Here is a 17,812-nt window from a genome sequence, read left to right on the forward strand (position 1 = left end):
AGTATATGAAATTGAATCTTCAAAATAAGAATATATCCAGGGAGGAGAGAAAAGAATTAAAGCCATATCTTTGGAGGAACAGGATCAGAAAATGCAGTTTACATTTTAAAAAAGTATCAACCATTGAGGTAAGAGGGAGAAAAGTAAGGAAAGAATCATGGCTAACAAGAGAATATTTACAAGGGTAGCATACAAAGCAACAAATGCCACAAAAAGATATTTACCATTAAGGAATGGCAGAAAATTTTTAATTCTGTTTGAAAATAAGAACAAATCACAGTTTTGAGAAGCCTGATCACAGAAAGTCCAGAGTGCCCTATGGTTGGTACAACTGGGTATTCGACTGCATTAGTTCAATTGCACTATTTCTAAGCTGGTCTCACTTAGAATTTTCTCCTTCCAAACAAGTCCATGTGGCCAATTAAAGGATTTGACTAAAACATGTTAAATGTTCAGAATCCTTTGCTATTTTGATACCATAACTAGAATGGAGACCAAAATTAATGGTTGAACCAGTATTTCATCAAGGGCCTTGAAAACATCATGAAAACACTGACCTCTACTTTCTGGAAAACTAAAGATATCACTTGGCTTAGGATTAATCTTATTATCTTTCCCTTATTGTAGTTCCATGTTACTTAAAAATCACTTCATACTAAATGAAAACATTTGAACATTTAAAAAATAAATTATAAAAGTTGGGCAATTCTAAGGCATAATAGTACCAACAGTAGTAGTAATCACAATGGTAGTGTGGCTTTAGATAGGCAGTATAGCATTAGGTTAGAGAAATGTACTGGTAATATATACAAAATATAATATATATATATATATATATGTATATATATTCCAAACCAATATATTACCAAAGATCCATTATAGTTTGGAGCATTCTTTGTGTCAACTCATACTCATGAATTATGGCATTTGCCAGTAAGTGAATGGAACTGGAGAATATCATGCTAAGTGAAATAGGCCAAATTTTGAAAATCTAAAGGCCAAATGTTCTCTCTGATGTGTAGATGCTAACCCACAACAAGGGAGGATGGGGAGGAGAAGAACAGAAGTCCATTGGATCAGACAAAGGGAAACAAAGGGAAGGGAATAGGAAGGGGGGTAGGAAAGGCAGTAGAATTAATTGGTCATAACTTTCCTGGCTTTGTACTTGTATACACTACCAGAGTAACTCTACATCAGGTATGACCACAAGAGTGGGAACCTAAATAGAATAAGTTATACTCTATATATGTATATTCTGCTAAAATAATTCTACTGTCATATATAACTAAAAATTTAAAAATACACACACTGAAAAAACTCATTCTCATAGATACCCCTAGCATAGTGTGGAAACCTTAACCTGGTTTCATTTCATAGATACCATTTACCTTTAAATATAATAAAGAGGAATACTAACTGAATTATGTTCTTGATTATTACTAAATAATTATATATATGAAAATATGTGTTAAATAAAAATAAATTTAATAAAATATATATTTAATGCATAAAGTATTTTATGAGTAAACTATATACTTTAATAAGTAAATATTTATGTGTATATATGTGTATGTGTGTGTATATATATACATATAAATATGTATATATATATTTATATAGTTTTTTTTTAACTTCCTTACTGACAGTGGAGGTTAGGATGGGGTGTTGAATGCAAGCATCAGAAAGTCTGATTCTTAAAAAAATTATTTTTCTTGAAACTCAAGATTCATATCAACAGACTTTTCTTTGAAGATTATAGAATCTCCTAGGCTTAACCTGCCTTTACTCACATTTCGATATTATGAGTTTGATAACTTCATTGAATTCAAATTTAGATTGCCTGGGAAAGGAAGAAGTAAGAAGAGAGAGAGAATGGAAAGAATGAGAAAAGAAAATTACAGGTAATCATGAAGGAAGGCCTGATAAAGGCCTAATCTCTCCCTTTAATCTTAGGAACATCCAGAAAAGTGTTTTTGAATGCGCTTAAATCCATGATCCTTTTGGTTATCTGTAACAATCTCAGATGCATAGGATTTTGTGAAATTTTCCCTTGGTTCCTAGGGGAACGGGGAAGGAGAGATTAGTCTATTCCTCCCCAATCATGTTCTCACCAAGCCTGTAGATTTTGTACAGCTTTACATTTTATACTTTGTTTTATGAAAATAATAGTTTAAAGAGAATTTATAAATGTTCTGAATTTAGGGGAATTGTTTCTCTAATTAAAAGAAAAAAATAGAAATAGAAATATAACCCGGCAGGGTGAAGGTGATAACAGCAATCCAGGGGAAACATCTGGAAAATGTGTGATGGGTAATCCCAGGCCACTCTTTCTGGGGACTGGCTTGACTCTTGCTACTGAGATTTACAACCTGAGGCAATACGAAGTCAACATCTGTTTATGTATTCTCAGATGGTACACGCAGCTAAGAATACTACTTATGATTCTGATTACTGTAGGAACTTTGTGGGCAGTTCCTTCAAATGTATAGATATTCTTCTTGCCCAAATGGACCTGCTATGGAGGAAGACCTATATGGACAATTTCCAGGCTCATTTAAGAATTTCACTTACTGTTAGGTCTCCAGTGTCATCTACTGAAAGATGAAATAAAATAGATAGAATCACTAGAAACCTTCATTAATATTGAGGTTTCTGTGGTTATTACAACTATTTAGGATGATCCCAACTGAATTCTTCTCTATCAAGTTATTAAAATAAATATTTTGATAAAGTAATATTATCTTCCAGAATCAAATGTGTATGTTATGAGATGCTAGTTTTTGAGTTTTGTGTTTTCCATATTACACATACTAAAATTTAAAAGGACAGAAAAATACTTTACTAGCCAATAAATAATGGAGCAGAAAATTTTCTGTACATTTACTCTAATTTTCTGATTTAACGTATATAATTAAAAAGATCCCTATCATTAGCTTTCATTTTCTTAATGCCTGGTAAACCACAATGTAAGACCATTGACGTGTTGTTAAACTATTGGCTCACCTGCTCCTTTTATGTGGCTGTTAGTAGTAGCTAAATGTGATTGGTTGAAGTTAAAAAGTCACTTGGGACAGACAGATAAACCATTAGAGCATAGCTGCCTATTGTTCCTTCTAGCTGTTAAAGTGTGATCAGTAATTTGACTCACATGTAAATTCTCTTGATAGATTTCATTTTGCTTATCTAGCCTTACCTGATGTCAGAGGTGTTCAGTATTATTTTTAGAACTCACATGGTTACTTAACTGAAGCTTTCTATTGTATACTCAAGTCAAAAATCTTTTTTTATTTTTATTTTTTACAGACTGCATTTTGGTTTATTGTACACAAATGTGGTATGACTTTTTGTTTCAATGTAGATTCACACCATTCATGTAATCATACATATACATAAAGTAATGATGTCGGTCTCATTCCACAGTCTTTTATGTCCCCACACCCTCCCACTTCTCATTTCCCTTTAACTAATCCAAAGTTCCTCCATTATTTTCTTACCCCCCCCACCTCTCCACCACTCTTATGTATCATCATCCACTTATCAGGGAAAACATTCAGCCTTTAGTTTTCTGGGATTGTCTTATTTCAGCATGATATTCTCCAATTCCAATCCATTTACCTGCAAATGCCATAATTTTATTCTTCTGAATAATATTCCATGTGTGTATGTATATATGTATGTGTGTGTGTATATATATATACACACACACATAGCACATATACATACCACAGTTTCTTGATCCATTCATCTGTTGAAAGGCATCTAGATTGGTTCCACAATCTAGCTATTGTGAATTGAGCTGTAGTATGCTGATTTTAAGTCCTTTGGGTATAAACTGAGGAATGGGATAACTGGGTCAAAAGGTGATTTTAATTCTATAGAATTATAGAATTCTATAATGACTCAAATGGGCCAACTTCCCTAGGAGATTTTATTTTGGAAAAAAATTTTCAGTTTAAAATGTTGGGTGAATATTTGCTTTTATTCTTGCATACATCTCACAAGGCTTATTAGGCTCATTAGGATATTTTAAATAGTTAAATTAAATGTTAAATTAGGTTTGGGCACAAATTCTGAATAACAGATGTATGGCCTTGAACTGAGTACTTTATGTCAAATAGCAACCATTTTTAAGTTATTTTATCTCTTTTTATGTAACCAATTTTAATCCCCTATTTTACTTGATGAGATACTCTGATTTATAAATATCAAATATTAACCCTCAAATATCAATAATTTAATAAATAAAAATTTTTATTCATTTTGTCATAGTCCATTCTATGCTGTTAGAATATAGCACACAGGATCATTTATAATGAACAAAAATTCTTTGGTTTATGGATCTTGAGGCACCTGATGGGAACCTTCTTGTCACATCATCCCATGATGGAAGGAGGAAGGGCAAAAGACGGAGAAATACATGGTGGGGGGAAGCATGAGAGATCAAACAAACAGGGACCAAATTCATCCTTTTATACAGAACCATTTCTATTATAACAAATCTATTCAGCAGTAGCAGCATTAATCCATTTATGGACTAATTGTTCCATTCATGGCCTAATCACCTCTTAAATGTGCTACTTCTTAATACTTAATACTGGGTTACATTTCCATTACATGGTTTTTGGAGGACACATTCAAACTATAGTGTCTACTATAATCTTATATATGTACTTGATGGAGCAGTCTATTTTATACTCTATCAACAAATCAAACCAAAATCTCAGTAGATTAATAAACAAAATTTTTTGTTCATTACCCAGAATGTGCCTCAAGTTCAAGTGTTCTCTTGGGTAGCTTTGAGACTCAAAGATTGAATCAGTTTCTACCTTGAGGTACCATAACATCAACACAATCAATTGGTAGGGAATGAGAGAGAAAGAAAATTCACTCTTCCACTTCAGAACATACATCACTTCTATCCATTAGGCCCAAACTAATCACATGGCCTCAAAGTAACTTTAAAGTACTTGGAAAGAATGTCTTTCTAACTAGGACAATGAAATGCTATTTAGAGAAACAGAAAAATCATCAACAATATACTAGCAAATTAAATCCAGCAACACATAAAAAATAAATAAATGTACCTTCTAACCGGTTTTAGTCTAGTTCAATATTCAAAACAATGGAATTCTCCTTACCAACATGATGAACAAAATTATGTAATATTTCCTAGATATGGAAAAAATGATAAAATTCATCATCTGATATTTGTGACAAAACTGTAAGTAATTTAAAAATAGATGGATACTTCTTCAAGTAAAGAAAAGGAATCAACAAAACATAAATGAAAACACTACAGACAACATCACACTTAGTAGAAAAAAAGATAAAATTAAAAATAAAGCTGTTTGCTCTTATTAGTCCCATTTACACATGTTGAAAGTCTTAGCTAGTGCAATAAGGAAAACAATTACATATGCATATAGATGAAATAATTGAAATATTTGCGAATGAAAAAATAATGTAGAACATTTTATAATAACTATAAAACTAAACTAAGAGAACTAATTATGAGCTTACAAGGTCACAAGATATGAGGTCAAAATACAAATCTCAATCATATTTACATCTACCAGCAACAAACAATGGAAAATTGAAATTTTTAAAATATCAAAAGTAATAAAGCTTTTGGGTACAAACCTAAAAAAATATAGTCAAAATACATTTGGGGCAATTTATAAAATACTGATGAAGGAAATTAAAAGATCAAAAAAATAAATCTTATATATACTATATATATGTAGAAAGAGATACCATATTAATTGCTAGAAAATCTCAAATTTGCTGAGATGTCAATTGGTTCTGAACTGATTTTTAGATTCAACACAATTCCATTAAAAATGCCAGAAGGGTTTACTGTACAAATCAACAAAATCAACCTTTATTTAATATTCATGTAGAAAAATGAACAGTTAAGTAGTGTTCAAAAAAAAAAATTAGAGGGCTCCTCCTATCTAATTTCATGACTTACTCTAAAGCTAAAAAATAGCTAATAGATTGTATTAGCAAGAGAACAGACAAATAGCTAAATGGATCAGAACAGAGCCATGATCAGCAACCTATAGCCCCCAAGACTAAAGTCAGTCCACAATCTGTTTTTGTAAATATAATTCGCTGCAACACAGCAACATTTGTTCACTTTTGTATTATCTATGGCTATTTTCACAAACTGAAATGACAGAATTGACCAGTGCAATAAATTCCATGTCCCACAAACCTATAATATTTACTTTCTGAACTGCTTATAAAGAAGTTTGCTAAGTCCTGGAACAGAATGTCCGGAAAGAGACTTACACATCTTCTATGATCAATTAATTTTTGACAAAGGTAAAAGACTGTTAAATGACAAAGACTATTATTTGTTAAAAGACTATTAACAAATAGTGCTATTACAATTGAACATTCTTATGCAAAACAAACACTTTGCACTTTGATCAATGAATTGCATTGATGTTTTTAAAGAAACAAATGAATAATAAATGGGAATGGGAAAACTAACCTCATAAAAATTTTAAAACAGTTAACCTAAAAGAAAAAAAAAAAATGACAATGCTAAATAGCAGCAATAGCAGCAGGGATTTAGAGATATACATTTTTAGTAAACATGAAAAATAATACAGAGAATTGTTTGGCAGTGCTCATAGAGATAGCTAGCTAGCTAGTTAATCTCCTGTGGCCCAATGTAGTATTTTTTGTGTTCAAAATACAAAATATTCAAGAGTGGATAATTTACGAAGAACAGAGCTATTTTCTCACAGTTCAGGGGGCTGAGGAATCCAAGATCAAGGTGCCTTTAGGATTGTTGTCCATGCCGGTTTGATCTCTGCTTCCAAGATGGCATCCTCCAGAAGGGAAGAATGTGGTGTCCTCAGAGGGCAAAGGGCAGAAGAGCAAAAGCTATGAACTTTCCTTGACAAGTCCTTTCATGAGGACACCTAATCGCATTCACAAAGGAGGCGGTCTCATGGTCTAATCACCTATTAAAGGCCCCACCTCTTAATACTGTCATATTGGCAACACCTGAAGTTTGAAGGGAATACATTCAAATCATAACACTGAGCAATCTTACTCCTTATTCCAAGTGTCACAAAATTTATGTTAACACAAAACCTCTATGCAAATATTTATACTGGCTTTATTCATAATTGCTCCAACTGAAAATAACCAATTATCTTTCAACCAATGGATAGATAAACTCTGCTGTGTCTATAAACCAGAATACTATTCATTATTGAAAGGGAACAGACAATTGAAAAAAAAAAATACCATGGATAAATCTTAGAAGCTTTACTTGAAGTGAAAGAATTCAGACTCAAATGACCACATAGTATGAAATTCCATTATAAAAAATGCAAAATCATAAGGTTAGAAAAAAGATAAAGTGGTGGCCTGGGACTGGAGGTGAGAGAAAGGTTTGACTTTTATGAGGCATGGTGAATATTTTTGATGAAAGAACTATTTTATATCTTTAGTTTTTTGGTGGTTACATGAATATACACATTTGTGTTTATTCATATAAACTCATATAAACTATTCCCTAAAGAGGAAAATATTTTCTGTGTATAAGGTTTAATTTAATAAAACATACAAAATATTTTCAAGTCATAAAGGACATAAATTACCTAGAATATTAATGGATAATGGCTTAATCATAGAGTCAGACTTCTTGGGTGCAGTACCAGCTCTCCAGTTCTGAGTAAGTGAACTTGGACAAATTACTTCATTGCACTTGAATTATCTTGCCTCTAGATAGAGATAATAATTATACCTATATCATAAGATAGGAGAAACAATTAAATGAGATAATGCATGAAAACTACCAGAGGTAGTGTCTGACAAGTAATATATGTTCAGCCAATGTTAGTAGTATGTTGTAATAGCAGCATGCCACCATATGCTTAACACAAATTCTTACCCTCTGTGATAGTTTCTTGTCTGATTTTACCTCATCCATATTCATTTTAAATATCTACCATTTGTCTAGTACCACAGGGACTCAAATGCACAGTTCTTTCTGTTTATGATCTTGTTGAAAGATGAGTTAGACACATGAAAATATTTAATTAACCAAGACCTCATCTGTTCTGCAGCATATGCTACAATGATATTACATAAAGACACTGGGATGAGTCTGCAGGTAGAAAGGCACAAAGGCCTGCTTTCTGCTGTGGTATCTATACTAAAGGATACAGACAAAAACATGAATGCAGAATCACAAATTATCAGTATAAAAAAATTTAAAATGCAATAAGAGAAGTAAAATTTAAATGCTGAAGGACTTCGAATAGGCAGCAGATAAAGGAAAAGGCATTTCCTACAAAAGATTATGTGTGTGTGTGTGTGTGTGTGTGTGTGTGTGTGTGTGTGTGTGTGTGTGGTGTGTGTGTGTGTGTGTGTGTGTGTGTGTGTGTGTGAAAATGTTCTACATAGGCTAAATTGTAACAGGGGAAAGGAAATTGATATTAAAGATTGCTTAAATTATTAGAGAAATTCTTCTAGACCAGTAAGATCTTAAATTGACCTAAAAGAAATAGAAATATTGTGGATAATTTAGAAAAACAGAGAAACAATTGTGAATTATTTGCAATAGAAATGAATTTCTTAATCCCAAAGAATACTAGGAAATATAGTAGGTTGCTATGTCTATGGGATCATGTGGGTAGAAACTATTTTTCCAGCATGCTTCATTTTTATTGTTTTGAAAATAGAAAGACTCAAAAGAAATTTGAGAAGACAATTCTGCCCCTCCCTCCTCTCTCCACCAGGAGTCTAGAAGCATCTGTCTCAAAATAGTGCCAGGGTCCCTGTGTTGATTACCACTGAGTTTTGTCCAATAGTTTCTCACATGTTTTCTTGCAAGCAATTCAATATTTCTTCCCACTGATTCACACAGTTCCCTCTGGCTCACTGAGTAGTGGCCAGACTCAAATGACTTTCACACTGTCTGACATTCAGGTCACCTCCCACACTGTCTCAGAGGAGCCTTGCCCAGTGGGCAGAAAACAGATTGGAATCTGGATCATTCTAAATAATGTCTCTACCCACGGTTTAGAGAATTCTAATACTAAACACGCTTGACTGTGTGTGTTTAGGGGGCATGGGGAAATGGCACTGAGATAGGATTTTATGTGTATATTTAATAAGATATCATGCATGAACCCTTACGGGGGAACAACTTTTAATTTCTACTGATTATAAAAATAGAATTTGGCTTATTGCAACTAAGAAATGTGTCTGCAATTACACAAACATTTGTTCTCTCAGAGGAACAGGTTGTTTTTATTGTGCCTATGATGATGATTTCATTTTTTCAGTTTTGCTCTCTACCCCCAATAAGCTTCACTAAAAAAAGATGAGTTAATCATTTTACTTCTCTTGACCTCTTGAATAAAATAAAAGAATTGGGTTATACTGTGGTTATGTGTCTTCCTAGCTCAGGATTTCCTGGGTCTGAAGACCCTAGGGCATGCAATTTACCCAAAATGCCTGTAAAGAGCCTGGCTCATGGTCATTACTTAGCAAATGTTAGGTCTTTTTTTCCAAGGCAGCTTCTCAAATTCCTGTGTAGTCTGCAAAGAGTTAATGGGAGATGCTAGGAACACATTGACAAGGGGCATAATTAACTCCAAAAAAGAAAAAAAAAAAAATGTTATAACAGGAAAAGGACACTACTTGCCCTCCCCTCAATACCAACTTCATTTGGATAGAGAGGAAATGAAAAAATATAGAAGTCGTTGTGTAAAATTAAGAGAAAAAATGAACATGAAGCAGAAAAGCAGGCTCCTGAGTCCCCAGGGATTGAAGAGGACAGGGAGATTCACATCTCTTCTCTGTCCCCTGTCATCTGAGCCCTGGGAGTGTCATTGTGAGTCCAAACCATTCCCCCCTGCTGGGAAACCTCAGTCAGGTATTCAGGATTACTCAAAAGTACCAGATGTTGCAATCTTGGCCTATTGTTTATGCACATAATTAGATACACATACTTCTATTTTGAACACTGCTGATATATTTTCAACTAAATGGCCCAACAAACACATTGTGTGTATAGAAAAATAAAAACTCAAATTTTCCACAAATTCTAGCAATATGCTATCAGGCATTAACTTCCTCTGAGGTGCCGTTTATTCAAATGAAAGCACCACTCTAAGGGTTGTTAGGCTCACCAAGGCATGAGTGTAGCCATAAGAATACATTTCTTGGACACAGGTCCAAATGACTGGTCTGAAGTTTTGAGAAAGATCACCTTTACTCTGATTCCTGGGATAAAAGCAACGACATAGAGTTTAAATCTTTTGTGAAAACAAAAGTAACTTTTGCTCTAAAAGATGCCTTATTGTTTGGAAGAAAAAAAAAAAAGAATAAAAAAAATTAAAGTTATTTCTAAAGACACAATTAAAAGATTGAAATTCAAAAGATAATTCAACTGCAAAAAAGAAATAACCATCAAATCTTACGATCTGTCACATTATTAATCTCTTCTAAATCTAAATTATTATTATATGCAAACAGCATTATAAACAGAGGATATTGTCAGGACAAAGAAAATTGTCCACGAAGTGGCTTTGAGCTCTGAAGGGGCTTATGTTGTTCCTAACACAGGGAAAGTGAACTGCGGAAAGATGAAGTAGATTGAATACACCTTAAAATAAGAAAACATTTTTTAAAAATCAAATTGGTTGCTCATCTCCAAACTTCTAGACTGTCACTATGTTTTGTTCTGGCGTGTGTGTGTGTGTGTGTGTGTGTGTGTGTGTGTGTGTGTGTGTGTTAAAGCTTTTAGGTTTCAAGAAGCAATGACTTTACATCAAGAATATATTTTCATTCTCCAACTTCTTAGAAAAGAAATCCAAGGAAGAACAGGAGAATAAACAAACCTAATATGTTAAAGTCAAGTTCTTTTCAAAATTTCTCATGGAAATAAACCATTACACCATCAGCCAAAAGAGAGGCCAGAAAAGGGAGGTTGGAAAAAAATGTGGTTGCTAGAAAGAGAGGTTGCAAGAACCTGGGACTCCTGCACCAGCATTAGGATTATGAAATCTGTGTTTTCATAGTGAACAAGAAGAGATGCAGGGCATTTGTTTTATTTTGTTTTTGACATGTGTTGTGTTGCATCTTGGTCCCATCCCCATTACAGCAGATCAAGAATCAGTAACGTGCCGTGAATGAAAACACAGAGCCAAGAGCCAGGGTAGCATCACGCAGGCCGGTGCAGGACACGTGCCAGGTGAAGCCTTTCAGCGCCTACAGATATTAACACAAATGGCAAACTCAGTCTCCAGGCTGCAGTTCTAATCCAAAATAGCTACAATTCTTCAATTGTTATGGGAGTAAACATTCCCTGCTTTCCAAGCATTGGTTATATTCTTTTGACTTCTTCTTTTCTCCTTTAAAAAACGTGGTACTCATACCAGTGTTTTCTCACCAGTATTGTATTGCCCTATTGCGGCCAAATTTTATGGTTGCAGAAAGCATTAGCAAACCAGGCCAAAAACCACTCTAACTTTGATTTAATATGAAATTGAACAATGCATTTCCAACTATTTCCATCATTACAATAATTATTTGGCTTACTTCTATTTTCAGGCTGACTATAAAATTTACATTTTTTTTTTTTTCAGAAAAGCAATGGTGCTTAATAAATAAACATAGCTAAGATATAAATAAATACATTTGTCAATAGTACATTCTCAAGTGGCAGTATGATAATAATTTTTATATGACTCAGTGTTATTTTATTCATTAAATTTCCTCTAGTATTTAATGTAAATTGGATCTCTCTCATCCCTGAAGAACTTAAATCATCTTTTTCTCTCTTCCAATATTTTAGATTATCTCTGTTGTCTATGACATATTAATATGTATTATGCATTCAACATTAATCTTGTAACATGAATTAGATAAATATTATGAACAAAATTGCTGCTATAATAGCAATTTTAACATTTACTTAAGTGAAAATGTCAAGGTTATTGCCAGATATCTGCACCCTGTTATTATTAAAATGAACTCTATATAGCATCCCTTAATTTCAAAATATATATTTTTACTATGATCACTACATGACAAAAGACTTATCCACATATTAGTAACTGTGATCTTATAAATTATGCAATGATAATTTAAATAGTGTTATCAAAATGTATCCTACTTTATGAGACTAATGTTTGTTTTTCTGTGGTTTACTTATTTTCTCTTTCTGGTAATCCTTAATTCCATTAAATTTTTTTTTTTTAAATGTTCCATAGGTCAAAGCAATATATATCCTTTTAAAAAAATGAGATTTCAGGTGCATGAAGTCACTAAATATTCTCTTTCCAAAGAAAGTCAGCTTATCCATTTCTGCAGTTTTCATATTAAATGTCCCCGAAAGGCCCAGGTGGTAAAGCCTTCATCCTTATGTGGTACTATATTATAAGGTGCTGGAACCTTTGAAAGACAGAGACTGTGGGAGGTCATGAGGTCATTGGGAGGGTGCCCTGAAGGGGAATTGACAGACCCTGGCCACCTCCTCCTCATGCCCTTTAATTTACTGGCTATGAGATTAGTGCTTTTCTCCACTATGACCTCTCTCCATGATTTGCTGCCTCATGAAAGGCACAAAGCTATGGGGTCAACTGATCATGAATTGAAACTTTCAAAATCATGAGTCAAAATAAACTTTTTCTCTTTGTAAGTTTATTTTCTTAGGCATTTTTGTTATAGCAATGGAGAAATTATTAATAAGTCTGTGAATCTCCTGTGGAAGCAGAAAAATAAAATACAAGACAGAAACCACTGGAGAGCCGCAAATGGCATTCCACAGTTCACTTCAAAAGAAACTGAAGAATTATTATGACATGACTTTGCCCACACAATATTGGAGTGCCATGTAATGGAGTCTGTTTTGGAGATGAAATTATTGCTCAATCAGAATATCATTTATAATCACCTGATTCTGGAATTCAGAACTGTGCAAATTTTTAGCAGTTATTAGAAGTAAACTTTCTGACTCTAAGTATGTAATGATACAATTGTGAACAGGAAGTTCCAAACTCCTATTTAAGTAAAAACCTTAGAGAAACCCATTGTTCACACTGTATTATTGGTTCAGTAGAATACTGCTTTTTAATTCAGCCAAAACTCACCACTGAGGACCATTTTACTAGGACATATTAAGCTGAAATCTAAATTAAATATGAGAATTTCAATAATATGATAGCAAAGGTTTTTCTAAAAAAAATGAGAACAAGAATTGTGATTGATTATTAGTGAATATAACATGTACAACTTCCTTACATTAGCTTACAAAGACAGTATTTTCTTGGGAGATAAGTAAGTGTTGGCATTGGAGAGAATGAGGTGCTAATCACAGAAATTCTCAATAGAGTTCACAGGACCACATGGCTTGAAATTTCAGAGGTGAATTAATATCCAGACAGGTGGTTACCTTGAATGACCTGTAAGATATTTGCAATCTTAATGTTTCAGTGATTACCTAGAATAGTATTTCATAAACCATGTACCTGTGTCCCACGATCAAATACATCTAAAAATGGTACATAATTTTTTTCCTGGATGGATAATTTAAAAATGTTTATGTGAAAATTTAGTGCTCAAGGAAGTTCTACAGTAGTCTGCCCAACTTTGTCTAACCCAACATTTTCATGATATATTACTTTTCACAAAACTTTAATATCATACCATTGAGTGTCAGTATTCTGACGAACCTCATAGGGCCATGTCAAACTAAAAGGCTTTTCTTCTTAAATCTAGTTTGCATGTTTTTGTGAAACTGATCTTCCTTAAATAAGTTTAATTTGCTATTGCTTTTGAACAAACCCAAATTCTTTAGACTGTCATTCAAAGCCAACACACGATTTTCTTCTTTACAAATCTCCATTCCCTAAAAAGAATATTTTTCAGTGTCTCCCAAATGCATTATGCTTTTTCCCTTCCCTATCGATTGCTTATATTTTCCTCCTACTTTCAAATGGCATACATTCAATTCTACATTAATCAAGTCTCAATGCACACATCAACATATTTTTTGAAGACCCTTTCCCCATTCCAATAACTTCAGGCTGTACTTCCAGTGTGCAGAATCTATACTACTCATCTTAATATATAAATCCCATTTCTTGGGATTTTGTCTCTGTCTTTTCCTCCCTCCCTCTTTTTCTTTTTCCTTCCCTTCGGTCCTTCCTTATCTGATCCTTCCTACTTTGCTCCTTTCATCCTTTTTTAAAAATTTTGTGCTAATCTTACCTACCTAAACTGATTTTACACTTCTTTCAAAGTCATGTCTTATATTCATGTATTTCTTAGAATAGTAAAATTATAAGTTATATAAAATATATTTTATTTCATCATGAAATTTACAATCATGAATATATAAATTGTACAAAGAAAACTATTGCTTCAATTAAAAAGACAATGATTAAGAAGACTTTATTGTTAGAATATGTATTAGGTGCTATATTAATAATATGAAATTTCAGGCATATAGTAAGTATCCAATAAATATCTGTTCAATAAATGAATGAGTAAATTAATAAATTAATTTATTTATTTTATTTCATGTCTTTCTTTTTTATAGTTTACTATCAATTTAGCCTATGAATTTTTTGGTGTGTGTAGAAAGAGAAACAGTGCAAAAACTGTTTTAACAAAATGTGTGAAATCATTGAAATCTGGATAGTCATGGAACTATAAGGGTCTTAATGAAAACCTTACATTCATTTATGTGTATGTGTATGTGTTCTTTCATAATTTCATGCTCTGTATTATTTTGTTCTGTTTTCAATAAAAATCTAAACTGTCTTTATCTTGGTAAGACTGCTAACTTTGCTGGGCCTCTTCCTAATATTTCCAAAGTCACTCAAAAATGAAAACTCAGTGTGTGTGTGTGTGTGTGTGTGTGTGTGTGTGTGTATGTGTGTTGCTGTGTTCCTTTTTAATCACAGGGTTTCTTCATTAAATAAAATGTTAGTCAAATTTTCATTGGGCATATTTTCATCTACCTGGTTATCAGTGAGACATTGAGTTCTATTTTTAGACTCTGCAGTAACTTTCTGAAACATTTTAAAATAAAGACTTTTTAATAACTCATCTGATTATTCAAATACAAATTTATATTTATCACTTATTAACCTTACAGTTTTTAGTTTTAATAAATCTCACCCAAAATTTAGAACTGTAGCAAAACCAGGTGATCCTATCAGATATATTTCTATAAGAAATATTATGACCTATTATAAAGTAATGGTTGTCACGGCCTGCTAACCATATCAATTCCCAAAATATAATTTTTGTATAAAATAATCTTAAACAGAAATGTTGCTTTTTTTTCTGTGCTAGTTTGCTGACCTCTATCACCAAAATTATTTAAAATAATTTTAATTGCCAAAATATGAGTGCATAGGTTTGTGTGCATATGTGTGTAAGTGTGTAGAGAGAGAGAAAAAAAAATTCACTTTGTCATTTGGTGCCATTATTTGAAATATGCACCTGAAGGAATATGCGAGACAACACTACCATCAGCACCACTATACTTCTATCAAAAGAGAAGCACAAATTAAAATATTTTTATTAGAATTTGCCTTTGTTTCTATTGGACAGAATGGATTCCATCAAGTTTTAGATCAGGAAAGAGTTTTGTCTTCCATAGCACAATAGCTATGAAATAGGTTTCAATAGCTTTCAGGAATATGAAACCCTATTCTTATGAAAATATCCATTTTAATAATGAGTCCAATGAGTCTGGAAATATCATTTAGAAACAGAATTTTGTTATAATTAAAGGTAGTGATGGGGCTCTTAAAAGATTCATTTTCCAACTGATTAATAGAGATTTCTTTCCTAATTCCTCTCTATAGTTACACTAATGTTATCATTCATACCAAGGCAGAATAGATGATGTAACTATGAATAAAATATCTTGTCTGAATCTAACTCATGCAATTTCTAAGTCCTTATGGGCTGCCTGTGGAACCAAACACAGGTTAGCCCTGTAGCTCCTCTCAGTATTGTCTTCAAATGACTGGAACATCCTGAGACGTTGTGAGTGACTGCATGGGTGCATGTTTCAATCTCCCATGTCCTCCTTCAGGCATAGATAAACTTACCAACTACTTATAGAAGTGCACCAGCTCCAAAATATCATCCCTATCAGTTTTCCCCTCAGTCATAAATTCTCTGGGAGTCACCCCTTATTAACTCTAATTTCCTATTTAATATCAGTAGTTTTTACTTTGGGAAAAGTAATATATTAACCCATTTTTATATCACAGTTGTTTTGTAGGATTTCCAAGGAAAGAGACATATGACAACATGCTCAATTCCAGATTTATGCCCATCTTCCAAATATGTGCAAGTATTGAGTGAAATGGTATGGACAGCACACTGTGAAGATGATGGTTGGTCACACTAGTCAGTGCAATTGTGTGTGGTGAGAATAAATACCTTGCTATCATGAAGGGGGTCAAGATAATAAACCATTCTTGAGAAGATAACTATAGTACAACACCCACTATGATAAAGGCTATAATTCAGACACCATGAGTAAAACTAGAACATGCCTTCAAATTGACATAAGCTAAAAAAATGAAAAAATAAGAAATAATAAAAGCACAGCAAATGACATGGTCTGTCAGTACATAATTGTCTAAATGAACAACTAGCAAGAATTTCAAAGAGTAGTGAGAGTCTACCATTCTGTACTTGCCATTAAACACTTATGGGGAAAAAAAGCATTTTTCAAAAAAAAAAGAAAAAGGAAAACATGTCTGGTAGAACAACTTAACAGGAGCGGAAAAGTGGAAAATTATTTATGGACCTACATATAGTTTAATTGGGGCATAACACAGAAAACATAAGAAAACATAAAGAATGAAGAAAAAGGGTATTTTAAGGAAGAATTCTGGAAATCACTAATGTTGGACTTAAAGGCTGTACTTGGTGATAGAAACACACTGAATTTTTATTTTAATCTTGTAAGCAGAAAATTATTTATTGGTACCCAAGTGAAAAAATATTAATCCAAAAAAATGGAAGCCACATATAAAATTAATAATGTGGAGAGACACCAGAACCCATTTGTAGAGAGCAATGAATCAGCCTAAAATCAGAAGGAAGTGAAAATCAATGGAAAGAATGGATAGTTAGGACATTTGGCAGAGAATCTTTAGGAATTGAAAAGGGGCTAGAGTGTGAGAGTAGAGAGGAAGAAAAAAAGCTACCTGGATTAGTTTGTGCAATGGGTAAGAAGGGCAAAAGAGAAAACAATATGTGGTTTGTTTTCTTTTGCTTTGTGACTGATGCATACACATGTACAGGAAAATTTTCTCCCTGTATATCCAGTGAGAATGTAATAGGCAGTAAAACTTGTGGCTTTTGGATTCAGGAGAAGGTCAAGCACAAAAATTTATTTCCTGTGTGGAATTTCAGGAAAGTCAACAAAAATGAACTCAAAAGAAAAATTAAGGGTTCAGAGAAGTTAGGAAACATGTGAAGTGAGTATAATCTATTAATTCATGTAGATTCTTAGGAGTTGGAGAAGAAAAAGAGATTATGAGTTATGCAGGTATAAGAATTAGCAAAATGTTCACATTTATGAATCATAGAAGAGAATAAATATCTAAATATCAGAGTGTAACAATAAAAAAATCACTAGGATAATACCTTATAGGCAGCTTATCATTTTCTAAAAATTATGTAATAATAAGCTACCAGCTTTTCTTCATGCTCTTTATCTTAGATAACCTCAAGAGTTTCAAAAGGAGAAAATGAAGGGCATTTCTAACTTAAAGGAAAATGTGCTTATGTGTTTTAA

The 17,812-nt window shown here is 32.9% G+C and overlaps 1 long non-coding RNA gene across 1 annotated transcript in view; it reads left to right on the forward strand.

Moving 5' to 3' along the window:
* Positions 1-17,812, forward strand: part of LOC306642452 — a 108,943-nt gene that overhangs the window by 90,796 nt on the left and 335 nt on the right. The window contains exon 2 of the long non-coding RNA XR_013758532.1: positions 16,283-16,429. This is a non-coding gene — a long non-coding RNA (uncharacterized lncRNA). The remainder of the gene's footprint in view (positions 1-16,282; positions 16,430-17,812) is intronic.

This window comes from Sciurus vulgaris, assembly GCF_902686455.1.
Source record: "Sciurus vulgaris genome assembly, chromosome: 12".
In the NCBI taxonomy this organism is placed as follows: Eukaryota; Metazoa; Chordata; class Mammalia; order Rodentia; family Sciuridae; genus Sciurus; species Sciurus vulgaris.